This window comes from Hyperolius riggenbachi, chromosome 2, assembly GCF_040937935.1.
Source record: "Hyperolius riggenbachi isolate aHypRig1 chromosome 2, aHypRig1.pri, whole genome shotgun sequence".
NCBI classification, from domain to species: domain Eukaryota; kingdom Metazoa; phylum Chordata; class Amphibia; order Anura; family Hyperoliidae; genus Hyperolius; species Hyperolius riggenbachi.
In genome coordinates, this window is record NC_090647.1 from 103,180,369 (window position 1) to 103,194,763 (window position 14,395).

Below are 14,395 nucleotides of genomic sequence, written 5' to 3' on the forward strand. Positions count from 1 at the left end.
GAGACCTGACTGTTGAGCTCGGCGAATCTCACCTCACCACAGCAGAGACCTGACTGTGTAGCTCGGCAAATCCCACCTATCCACAGCAGAGACCTGACTGTTGAGCTCGGCGAATCCCACCTCACCACAGCAGAGACCTGACTGTTGAGTTCGGTGAATCCCACCTCACCACAGCAGAGACCTGACTGTTGAGCTCGGCCAATCCCACCTCACCACAGCAGAGACCTGACTGTTGAGTTCGGCGAATCCCACCTCACCACAACAGAGGCCTGACTGTTGAGTTCGGTGAATCCCACCTCACCACAGCAGAGACCTGACTGTTGAGTTCGGTGAATCCCACCTCACCACAACAGAGACCTGACTGTTGAGTTCGGTGAATCCCACCTCACCACAGCAGAAACCTGACTGTTGAGATCGGTGAATAACACCTCACCACAGCAGAGACCTGACTGTTGAGCTCGGCCAATCCCACCTCACCACAGCAGAGACCTGACTGTTGTGTTCAGTGAACTCACCTCACCACAGCATAGACCTGACTGTTGTGTTCCGCGAATCCCACCTCACCACAGCACAAACCTGACTGTTGAGCTTGGCGAATCCCACCTTCCCACAGCAGAGACCTGACTGTTGAGCTCGGCCAATCCCACCTCACCACAGCAGAGACCTGACTGTTGAGCTTGGCGAATTCCACCTCACCACAGCAGAGACCTGACGGTTGTGTTCAGCGAACTCACCTCACCACAGCATAGACCTGACTGTTGTGTTCAGAAAACCCACCTCACCACAGCAGAGACCTGACTGTTGAGCTCGGCCAATCCCACCTCACCACAGCAGAGACCTGACTGTTGAGCTCGGAGAATCCCACCTCGACACAGCAGAGACCTGACTGTTGTGTTCAGGGAACCCACCTCACCACAGCAGAGACCTGACTGTTGTGTTCAGGGAACCCACCTCACCACAGCAGAGACCTGACTGTTGTGTTCAGGGAACCCACCTCACCAAAGCAGAGATCTGACTATTGAGTTCGGCGAATCCCACCTCACCACAACAGAGACCTGACTGTTGTGTTCGGCGAATTCCACCTCACCACAGCACAGACCTGACTGTTGAGCTCGGCGAATCCCACCTCACCACAGCAGAGACCTGACTGTTGAGCTCGGCGAATCCCACCTCACCACAGCAGAGACCTGACTGTTGAGCTCAGCGAATCCCACCTCGACACAGCAGAGACCTGACTGTTGTGTTCAGGGAACCCACCTCACCACAGCAGAGACCTGACTGTTGTGTTCAGGGAACCCACCTCACCACAGCAGAGACATGACTGTTGTGTTCAGGGAACCCACCTCACCACAGCAGAGACCTGACTGTTGAGCTCGGCGAATCTCACCTCACCACAGCAGAGACCTGACTGTGTAGCTCGGCAAATCCCACCTATCCACAGCAGAGACCTGACTGTTGAGCTCGGCGAATCCCACCTCACCACAGCAGAGACCTGACTGTTGAGTTCGGTGAATCCCACCTCACCACAGCAGAGACCTGACTGTTGAGCTCGGCCAATCCCACCTCACCACAGCAGAGACCTGACTGTTGAGTTCGGCGAATCCCACCTCACCACAACAGAGGCCTGACTGTTGAGTTCGGTGAATCCCACCTCACCACAGCAGAGACCTGACTGTTGAGTTCGGTGAATCCCACCTCACCACAACAGAGACCTGACTGTTGAGTTCGGTGAATCCCACCTCACCACAGCAGAAACCTGACTGTTGAGATCGGTGAATAACACCTCACCACAGCAGAGACCTGACTGTTGAGCTCGGCCAATCCCACCTCACCACAGCAGAGACCTGACTGTTGTGTTCAGTGAACTCACCTCACCACAGCATAGACCTGACTGTTGTGTTCCGCGAATCCCACCTCACCACAGCACAAACCTGACTGTTGAGCTTGGCGAATCCCACCTTCCCACAGCAGAGACCTGACTGTTGAGCTCGGCCAATCCCACCTCACCACAGCAGAGACCTGACTGTTGAGCTTGGCGAATTCCACCTCACCACAGCAGAGACATGACGGTTGTGTTCAGCGAACTCACCTCACCACAGCATAGACCTGACTGTTGTGTTCAGAAAACCCACCTCACCACAGCAGAGACCTGACTGTTGAGCTCGGCCAATCCCACCTCACCACAGCAGAGACCTGACTGTTGAGCTCGGAGAATCCCACCTCGACACAGCAGAGACCTGACTGTTGTGTTCAGGGAACCCACCTCACCACAGCAGAGACCTGACTGTTGTGTTCAGGGAACCCACCTCACCACAGCAGAGACCTGACTGTTGTGTTCAGGGAACCCACCTCACCAAAGCAGAGATCTGACTATTGAGTTCGGCGAATCCCACCTCACCACAGCAAAGACCTGACTGTTGAGCTCGGCGATTCCCACCTCACCCCAGCAGAGACCTGACTGTTGAGCTCGGCAAATCCCACCTCACCACAGCAGAGACCTGACTGTTGAGTTCGGCGAATCCCACCTCACCACAGCAGAGACCTGACTGTTGAGCTCGGCGAATCCCACCTCACCACAGCAGAGACCTGACTGTGTAGCTCGGCGAATCCCACCTAACCACAGCAGAGACCTGACTGTTGTGTTCGGCGAATCCCACCTCACCACAGCTGAGACCTGACTGTTGTGTTCGGCGAATCCCACCTCACCACAGCTCAGACCTGACTGTTGAGCTTGGCGAATCCCACCTCACCACAGCAGAGACCTGACTGTTTTGTTCGGCGAATCCCACCTCACCACAGCAGAGACCTGACTGTTCAGCTCAGCGAATCCCACCTCACCACAGCAGAGACCTCACTGTTGAGCTCGGCGAATCCCACCTCAACACTGCAGAGACCTGACTGTTGTGTTCGGCGAATCCCACCTCACCACAGCAGAGACCTGACTGTTGTGTTCGGCAAATCCCACCTCACCCCAGCAGAGACCTGACTGTTGTGTTCGGCGAATCCCACATCACCCCAGCAGAACCCTGACTGTTGTGTTCGGCAAATCCCACCTCACCACAGCAGAGACCTGACTGTTGTGTTAAGGGAACCCACCTCACCACAGCAGAGACCTGACTGTTGTGTTCAGGGAACCCACCTCACCACAGCAGAGACCTGACTGTTGAGTTCGGCGAATCCCACCTCACCACAGCAGAGACCTGACTGTTGTGTTCGGCGAATCCCACCTCACCACAGCAGAGACCTGACTGTTGAGCTCGGCGAATCCCACCTCACCACAGCAGAGACCTGTCTGTTGAGCTCGGCGAATCCCACCTCACCACAGCAGAGACCTGACTGTTGAGTTCGGTGAATCCCACCTCACCACAGCAGAGACCTGACTGTTGAGCTCGGCGAATCCCACCTCACCACAGCAGAGACCTGACGGTTGTGTTCAGGGAACCCACCACACCACAGCAGAGACCTGACTGTTGTGTTCAGGGAACCCACCTCACCACAGCAGAGACCTGACTGTTGTGTTCAGGGAACCCACATCACCACAGCAGAGACATGACTGTTGTGTTCAGGGAACCTACCTCACCACAGCAGAGACCAGACTGTTGTGTTCAGGGAATCCACCTCACCACAGCAGAGACCTGACTGTTGTGTTCAGGGAATCCACCTCCCCACAGCAGAGACCTGACTGTTGTGTTCAGGGAACCCACCTCACCACAGCAGAGACCTGACTGTTGTGTTCACGGAACCCACCTCACCACAGCAGAGACATGACTATTGTGTTCAGGGAACCCACCTCACCACAGCAGAGACCTGACTGTTGTGTTCGGCGAATTCCACCTCACCACAGCACAGACCTGACTGTTGAGCTCGGCGAATCCCACCTCACCACAGCAGAGACCTGACTGTTGTGTTCGGCGAATCCCACCTCGACACAGCAGAGACCTGACTGTTGTGTTCAGGGAACCCACCTCACCACAGCAGAGACGTGACTGTTGAGTTCGGCGAATCCCACCTCAACACAACAGAGACCTGACTGTTGAGTTCGGTGAATCCCACCTCACCACAGCAGAGACCTGACTGTTGAGCTCGGCGAATCCCACCTCACCACAGCACAGACCTGACTGTTGAGCTCGGCGAATCCCACCTCACCACAGCAGAGACCTGACTGTTGTGTTCGGTGAATCCCACCTCACCACAGCAGAGACCTGACTGTTGTGTTCAGGGAACCCACCTCACCACAGCAGAGACCTGACTGTGTAGCTCGGCGAATCACACCTAACCACAGCAGAGACCTGACTGTTGAGCTCGGCGAATCCCACCTCACCACAGCAGAGACCTGACTGTTGAGTTCGGCGAATCCCACCTCACCACAACAGAGACCTGACTGTTGAGTTCGGTGAATCCCACCTCACCACAGCAGAGACCTGACTGTTGAGCTCAGCGAATCCCACCTCACCACAGCAGAGACCTGACTGTGTAGCTCGGCGAATCCCACCTAACCACAGCAGAGACCTGACTGTTGAGCTCGGCGAATCCCACCTCACCACAGCTGAGACCTGACTGTTTTGTTCGGCGAATCCCACCTCACCACAGCAGAGACCTGACTGTTGAGTTCGGCGAATCCCACCTCACCACAACAGAGACCTGACTGTTGTGTTCAGGGAACCCACCTCACCACAGCAGAGACCTGACTGTTGTGTTCACGGAACCCACCTCACCACAGCAGAGACATGACTGTTGTGTTCAGGGAACCCACCTCACCACAGCAGAGACCTGACTGTTGTGTTCGGCGAATTCCACCTCACCACAGCACAGACCTGACTGTTGAGCTCGGCGAATCCCACCTCACCACAGCAGAGACCTGACTGTTGTGTTCGGCGAATCCCACCTCACCACAGCAGAGACCTGACTGTTGAGCTCGGCGAATCCCACCTCGACACAGCAGAGACCTGACTGTTGAGTTCGGCGAATCCCACCTCACCACAGCAGAGACCTGACTGTTGTGTTCAGGGAACCCACCTCACCACAGCAGAGACGTGACTGTTGAGTTCGGCCAATCCCACCTCAACACAACAAAGACCTGACTGTTGAGTTCGGTGAATCCCACCTCACCACAGCAGAGACCTGACTGTTGAGCTCGGCGAATCCCACCTCACCACAGCAGAGACCTGACTGTTGTGTTCGGTGAATCCCACCTCACCACAGCAGAGACCTGACTGTTGAGCTCAGCGAATCCCACCTCACCACAGCAGAGACCTAACTGTTGAGCTCGGCGAAATCCACCTCACCACAGCAGAGACCTGACTGTTGAGCTCGGCCAACCCCACCTCACCACAGCAGAGACCTGACTGTTGAGCTCGGCCAATCCCACCTCACCACAGCATAGACCTGACTGTTGTGTTCAGGGAACCCACCTCACCACAGCAGAGACCTGACTGTTGTGCTTGGCGAATCCCACCTCACCACAGCTGAGACCTGACTGTTTTGTTCGGCGAATCCCACCTCACCACAGCAGAGACCTGACTGTTCAGTTCGGCGAATCCCACCTCACCACAACAGAGACCTGACTGTTGAGTTCGGTGAATCCCACCTCACCACAGCAGAGACCTGACTGTTGTGTTCAGGGAACCCACCTCACCACAGCAGAGACCTGACTGTTGTGTTCACGGAACCCACCTCACCACAGCAGAGACATGACTATTGTGTTCAGGGAACCCACCTCACCACAGCAGAGACCTGACTGTTGTGTTCGGCGAATTCCACCTCACCACAGCACAGACCTGACTGTTGAGCTCGGCGAATCCCACCTCACCACAGCAGAGACCTGACTGTTGTGTTCGGCGAATCCCACCTCACCACAGCAGAGACCTGACTGTTGAGCTCGGCGAATCCCACCTCGACACAGCAGAGACCTGACTGTTGTGTTCAGGGAACCCACCTCACCACAGCAGAGACGTGACTGTTGAGTTCGGCGAATCCCACCTCAACACAACAGAGACCTGACTGTTGAGTTCGGTGAATCCCACCTCACCACAGCAGAGACCTGACTGTTGAGCTCGGCGAATCCCACCTCACCACAGCACAGACCTGACTGTTGAGCTCGGCGAATCCCACCTCACCACAGCAGAGACCTGACTGTTGTGTTCAGGGAACCCACCTCACCACAGCAGAGACCTGACTGTGTAGCTCGGCGAATCCCACCTAACCACAGCAGAGACCTGACTGTTGAGCTCGGCGAATCCCACCTCACCACAGCAGAGACCTGACTGTTGAGTTCGGCGAATCCCACCTCACCACAACAGAGACCTGACTGTTGAGTTCGGTGAATCCCACCTCACCACAGCAGAGGCCTGACTGTTGAGCTCAGCGAATCCCACCTCACCACAGCAGAGACCTGACTGTGTAGCTCGGCGAATCCCACCTAACCACAGCAGAGACCTGACTGTTGAGCTCGGCGAATCCCACCTCACCACAGCTGAGACCTGACTGTTTTGTTCGGCGAATCCCACCTCACCACAGCAGAGACCTGACTGTTGAGTTCGGCGAATCCCACCTCACCACAACAGAGACCTGACTGTTGAGTTCGGTGAATCCCACCTCACCACAGCAGAGACCTGACTGTTGTGTTCAGGGAACCCACCTCACCACAGCAGAGACCTGACTGTTGTGTTCACGGAACCCACCTCACCACAGCAGAGACATGACTGTTGTGTTCAGGGAACCCACCTCACCACAGCAGAGACCTGACTGTTGTGTTCGGCGAATTCCACCTCACCACAGCACAGACCTGACTGTTGAGCTCGGCGAATCCCACCTCACCACAGCAGAGACCTGACTGTTGTGTTCGGCGAATCCCACCTCACCACAGCAGAGACCTGACTGTTGAGCTCGGCGAATCCCACCTCGACACAGCAGAGACCTGACTGTTGAGCTCGGCGAATCCCACCTCACCACAGCAGAGACCTGACTGTTGTGTTCAGGGAACCCACCTCACCACAGCAGAGACGTGACTGTTGAGTTCGGCCAATCCCACCTCAACACAACAAAGACCTGACTGTTGAGCTCGGCGAATCCCACCTCACCACAGCAGAGACCTGACTGTTGTGTTCGGTGAATCCCACCTCACCACAGCAGAGACCTGACTGTTGAGCTCAGCGAATCCCACCTCACCACAGCAGAGACCTGACTGTTGAGCTCGGCGAAATCCACCTCACCACAGCAGAGACCTGACTGTTGAGCTCGGCCAATCCCACCTCACCACAGCAGAGACCTGACTGTTGAGCTCGGCCAATCCCACCTCACCACAGCATAGACCTGACTGTTGTGTTCGGCGAATTCCACCTCACCACAGCACAGACCTGACTGTTGAGCTCGGCGAATCCCACCTCACCACAGCAGAGACCTGACTGTTGTGTTCGGCGAATCCCACCTCACCACAGCAGAGACCTGACTGTTGAGCTCGGCGAATCCCACCTCACCACAGCAGAGACCTGACTGTTGAGCTTGGCGAATCCCACCTCGACACAGCAGAGACCGGACTGTTGTGTTCAGGGAACCCACCTCACCACAGCAGAGACCTGACTGTTGTGTTCAGGGAACCCACCTCACCACAGCAGAGACATGACTGTTGTGTTCAGGGAACCCACCTCACCACAGCAGAGACCTGACTGTTGAGCTCGGCGAATCTCACCTCACCACAGCAGAGACCTGACTGTGTAGCTCAGCGAATCCCACCTATCCACAGCAGAGACCTGACTGTTGAGCTCGGCGAATCCCACCTCACCACAGCAGAGACCTGACTGTTGAGTTCGGTGAATCCCACCTCACCACAGCAGAGACCTGACTGTTGAGCTCGGCCAATCCCACCTCACCACAGCAGAGACCTGACTGTTGAGTTCGGCGAATCCCACCTCACCACAACAGAGGCCTGACTGTTGAGTTCGGTGAATCCCACCTCACCACAGCAGAGACCTGACTGTTGAGTTCGGTGAATCCCACCTCACCACAACAGAGACCTGACTGTTGAGTTCGGTGAATCCCACCTCACCACAGCAGAGACCTGACTGTTGAGATCGGTGAATAACACCTCACCACAGCAGAGACCTGACTGTTGAGCTCGGCCAATCCCACCTCACCACAGCAGAGACCTGACTGTTGTGTTCAGTGAACTCACCTCACCACAGCATAGACCTGACTGTTGTGTTCCGCGAATCCCACCTCACCACAGCACAGACCTGACTGTTGAGCTCGGCGAATCCCACCTTCCCACAGCAGAGACCTGACTGTTGAGCTCGGCCAATCCCACCTCACCACAGCAGAGACCTGACTGTTGAGCTTGGCGAATTCCACCTCACCACAGCAGAGACCTGACGGTTGTGTTCAGCGAACTCACCTCACCACAGCATAGACCTGACTGTTGTGTTCAGAAAACCCACCTCACCACAGCAGAGACCTGACTGTTGAGCTCGGCCAATCCCACCTCACCACAGCAGAGACCTGACTGTTGAGCTCGGAGAATCCCACCTCGACACAGCAGAGACCTGACTGTTGTGTTCAGGGAACCCACCTCACCACAGCAGAGACCTGACTGTTGTGTTCAGGGAACCCACCTCACCACAGCAGAGACCTGACTGTTGTGTTCAGGGAACCCACCTCACCAAAGCAGAGATCTGACTATTGAGTTCGGCGAATCCCACCTCACCACAGCAGAGACCTGACTGTTGTGTTCGGCGAATTCCACCTCACCACAGCAAAGACCTGACTGTTGAGCTCGGCGATTCCCACCTCACCCCAGCAGAGACCTGACTGTTGAGCTCGGCAAATCCCACCTCACCACAGCAGAGACCTGACTGTTGAGTTCGGCGAATCCCACCTCACCACAGCAGAGACCTGACTGTTGAGCTCGGCGAATCCCACCTCACCACAGCAGAGACCTGACTGTGTAGCTCGGCGAATCCCACCTAACCACAGCAGAGACCTGACTGTTGTGTTCGGCGAATCCCACCTCACCACAGCACAGACCTGACTGTTGAGCTTGGCGAATCCCACCTCACCACAGCAGAGACCTGACTGTTTTGTTCGGCGAATCCCACCTCACCACAGCAGAGACCTGACTGTTTAGCTCAGCGAATCCCACCTCACCACAGCAGAGACCTCACTGTTGAGCTCGGCGAATCCCACCTCAACACTGCAGAGACCTGACTGTTGTGTTCGGCGAATCCCACCTCACCACAGCAGAGACCTGACTGTTGTGTTCGGCGAATCCCACCTCACCCCAGCAGAGACCTGACTGTTGTGTTCGGCGAATCCCACATCACCCCAGCAGAACCCTGACTGTTGTGTTCGGCAAATCCCACCTCACCACAGCAGAGACCTGACTGTTGTGTTAAGGGAACCCACCTCACCACAGCAGAGACCTGACTGTTGTGTTCAGGGAACCCACCTCACCACAGCAGAGACCTGACTGTTGAGTTCGGCGAATCCCACCTCACCACAGCAGAGACCTGACTGTTGTGTTCGGCGAATCCCACTTCACCACAGCAGAGACCTGACTGTTGAGCTTGGCGAATCCCACCTCACCACAGCAGAGACCTGTCTGTTGAGCTCAGCGAATCCCACCTCACCACAGCAGAGACCTGACTGTTGAGTTCGGTGAATCCCACCTCACCACAGCAGAGACCTGACTGTTGAGCTCGGCGAATCCCACCTCACCACAGCAGAGACCTGACGGTTGTGTTCAGGGAACCCACCTCACCACAGCAGAGACCTGACTGTTGTGTTCAGGGAACCCACCTCACCACAGCAGAGACCTGACTGTTGTGTTCAGGGAACCCACATCACCACAGTAGAGACATGACTGTTGTGTTCAGGGAACCTACCTCACCACAGCAGAGACCTGACTGTTGTGTTCAGGGAATCCACCTCACCACAGCCGAGACCTGACTGTTGTGCTCAGGGAATCCACCTCCCCACAGCAGAGACCTGACTGTTGTGTTCGGCGAATCCCACCTCACCACAGCAGAGACCTGACTGTTGTGTTCAGCAAACTCACCTCACCACAGCATAGAGCTGACTGTTGTGTTCAGGGAACCCACCTCACCACAGCAGAGACCTGACTGTTGTGCTCGGCGAATCCCACCTCACCACAGCTGAGACCTGACTGTTGAGTTCGGCGAATCCCACCTCACCACAACAGAGACCTGACTGTTGAGTTCGGTGAATCCCACCTCACCACAGCAGAGACCTGACTGTTGTGTTCAGGGAACCCACCTCACCACAGCAGAGACCTGACTGTTGTGTTCACGGAACCCACCTCACCACAGCAGAGACATGACTGTTGTGTTCAGGGAACCCACCTCACCACAGCAGAGACCTGACTGTTGTGTTCGGAGAATTCCACCTCACCACAGCACAGACCTGACTGTTGAGCTCGGCGAATCCCACCTCACCACAGCAGAGACCTGACTGTTGTGTTCGGCGAATCCCACCTCACCACAGCAGAGACCTGACTGTTGAGCTCGGCGAATCCCACCTCGACACAGCAGAGACCTGACTGTTGTGTTCAGGGAACCCACCTCACCACAGCAGAGACGTGACTGTTGAGTTCGGCGAATCCCACCTCAACACAACAGAGACCTGACTGTTGAGTTCGGTGAATCCCACCTCACCACAGCAGAGACCTGACTGTTGAGCTCGGCGAATCCCACCTCACCACAGCACAGACCTGACTGTTGAGCTCGGCGAATCCCACCTCACCACAGCAGAGACCTGACTGTTGTGTTCGGCGAATCCCACCTCACCACAGCAGAGACCTGACTGTTGAGCTCGGCGAATCCCACCTCACCACAGCAGAGACCTGACTGTTGTGTTCAGGGAACCCACCTCACCACAGCAGAGACGTGACTGTTGTGTTCGGCGAATCCCACCTCACCACAGCAGAGACCTGACTGTTGAGTTCGGCGAATCCCACCTCACCACAACAGAGACCTGACTGTTGAGCTCAGCGAATCCCACCTCACCACAGCAGAGACCTGACTGTGTAGCTCGGCGAATCCCACCTAACCACAGCAGAGACCTGACTGTTGAGCTCGGCGAATCCCACCTCACCACAGCAGAGACCTGACTGTTGAGTTCGGCGAATCCCACCTCACCACAACAGAGACCTGACTGTTGAGTTCGGTGAATCCCACCTCACCACAGCAGAGACCTGACTGTTGAGCTCAGCGAATCCCACCTCACCACAGCAGAGACCTGACTGTGTAGCTCGGCGAATCCCACCTAACCACAGCAGAGACCTGACTGTTGAGCTCGGCGAATCCCACCTCACCACAGCTGAGACCTGACTGTTTTGTTCGGCGAATCCCACCTCACCACAGCAGAGACCTGACTGTTGAGTTCGGTGAATCCCACCTCACCACAGCAGAGACCTGACTGTTGTGTTCACGGAACCCACCTCACCACAGCAGAGACCTGACTGTTGTGTTCACGGAACCCACCTCACCACAGCAGAGACATGACTGTTGTGTTCAGGGAACCCACCTCACCACAGCAGAGACCTGACTGTTGTGTTCGGCGAATTCCACCTCACCACAGCACAGACCTGACTGTTGAGCTCGGCGAATCCCACCTCACCACAGCAGAGACCTGACTGTTGTGTTCGGCGAATCCCACCTCACCACAGCAGAGACCTGACTGTTGAGCTCGGCGAATCCCACCTCGACACAGCAGAGACCTGACTGTTGAGCTCGGCGAATCCCACCTCACCACAGCAGAGACCTGACTGTTGTGTTCAGGGAACCCACCTCACCACAGCAGAGACGTGACTGTTGAGTTCGGCCAATCCCACCTCAACACAACAGAGACCTGACTGTTGAGTTCGGTGAATCCCACCTCACCACAGCAGAGACCTGACTGTTGAGCTCGGCGAATCCCACCTCACCACAGCAGAGACCTGACTGTTGTGTTCGGTGAATCCCACCTCACCACAGCAGAGACCTGACTGTTGAGCTCAGCGAATCCCACCTCACCACAGCAGAGACCTGACTGTTGAGCTCGGCGAAATCCACCTCACCACAGCAGAGACCTGACTGTTGAGCTCGGCCAATCCCACCTCACCACAGCAGAGACCTGACTGTTGAGCTCGGCCAATCCCACCTCACCACAGCAGAGACCGGACTGTTGTGTTCAGGGAACCCACCTCACCACAGCAGAGACGTGACTGTTGAGTTCGGCGAATCCCACCTCAACACAACAGAGACCTGACTGTTGAGTTCGGTGAATCCCACCTCACCACAGCAGAGACCTGACTGTTGAGCTCGGCGAATCCCACCTCACCACAGCAGAGACCTGACTGTTGTGTTCGGTGAATCCCACCTCACCACAGCAGAGACCTGACTGTTGAGCTCAGCGAATCCCACCTCACCACAGCAGAGACCTGACTGTTGAGCTCGTCGAAATCCACCTCACCACAGCAGAGACCTGACTTTTGAGCTCGGCCAATCCCACCTCACCACAGCAGAGACCTGACTGTTGAGTTCGGCGAATCCCACCTCACCACAACAGAGACCTGACTGTTGAGTTCGGTGAATCCCACCTCACCACAGCAGAGACCTGACTGTTGAGTTCGGTGAATCCCACCTCACCACAGCAGAGACCTGACTGTTGAGCTCGGCGAAACCCACCTCACCACAGCAGAGACCTGACTGTTGAGCTCGGCCAATCCCACCTCACCACAGCAGAGACCTGACTGTTGTGTTCAGCGAACTCACCTCACCACAGCATAGACCTGACTGTTGTGTTCAGGGAACCCACCTCACCACAGCAGAGACCTGACTGTTGTGTTCGGCGAATCCCACCTCACCACAGCAGAGACCTGACTGTTGAGCTCGGCGAATCCCACCTCACCACAGCAGAGACCTGACTGTTGAGCTCGGCGAATCCCACCTCGACACAGCAGAGACCGGACTGTTGTGTTCAGGGAACCCACCTCACCACAGCAGAGACCTGACTGTTGTGTTCAGGGAACCCACCTCACCACAGCAGAGACATGACTGTTGTGTTCAGGGAACCCACCTCACCACAGCAGAGACCTGACTGTTGAGCTTGGCGAATCTCACCTCACCACAGCAGAGACCTGACTGTGTAGCTCGGCGAATCCCACCTATCCACAGCAGAGACCTGACTGTTGAGCTCGGCGAATCCCACCTCACCACAGCAGAGACCTGACTGTTGAGTTCGGTGAATCCCACCTCACCACAGCAGAGACCTGACTGTTGAGCTCGGCCAATCCCACCTCACCACAGCAGAGACCTGACTGTTGAGTTCGGCGAATCCCACCTCACCACAACAGAGGCCTGACTGTTGAGTTCGGTGAATCCCACCTCACCACAGCAGAGACCTGACTGTTGAGTTCGGTGAATCCCACCTCACCACAACAGAGACCTGACTGTTGAGTTCGGTGAATCCCACCTCACCACAGCAGAGACCTGACTGTTGAGATCGGTGAATAACACCTCACCACAGCAGAGACCTGACTGTTGAGCTCGGCCAATCCCACCTCACCACAGCAGAGACCTGACTGTTGTGTTCAGTGAACTCACCTCACCACAGCATAGACCTGACTGTTGTGTTCAGGAAACCCACCTCACCACAGCAGAGACCTGACTGTTGTGTTCCGCGAATCCCACCTCACCACAGCACAGACCTGACTGTTGAGCTCGGCGAATCCCACCTTCCCACAGCAGAGACCTGACTGTTGAGCTCGGCCAATCCCACCTCACCACAGCAGAGACCTGACTGTTGAGCTTGGCGAATTCCACCTCACCACAGCAGAGACCTGACGGTTGTGTTCAGCGAACTCACCTCACCACAGCATAGACCTGACTGTTGTGTTCAGGGAACCCACCTCACCAAAGCAGAGATCTGACTATTGAGTTCGGCGAATCCCACCTCACCACAGCAGAGACCTGACTGTTGTGTTCGGCGAATTCCACCTCACCACAGCAAAGACCTGACTGTTGAGCTCGGCGATTCCCACCTCACCCCAGCAGAGACCTGACTGTTGAGCTCGGCAAATCCCACCTCACCACAGCAGAGACCTGACTGTTGAGTTCGGCGAATCCCACCTCACCACAGCAGAGACCTGACTGTTGAGCTCGGCGAATCCCACCTCACCACAGCAGAGACCTGACTGTGTAGCTCGGCGAATCCCACCTAACCACAGCAGAGACCTGACTGTTGTGTTCGGCGAATCCCACCTCACCACAGCACAGACCTGACTGTTGAGCTTGGCGAATCCCACCTCACTACAGCAGAGACCTGACTGTTTTGTTCGGCGAATCCCACCTCACCACAGCAGAGACGTGACTGTTCAGCTCAGCGAATCCCACCTCACCACAGC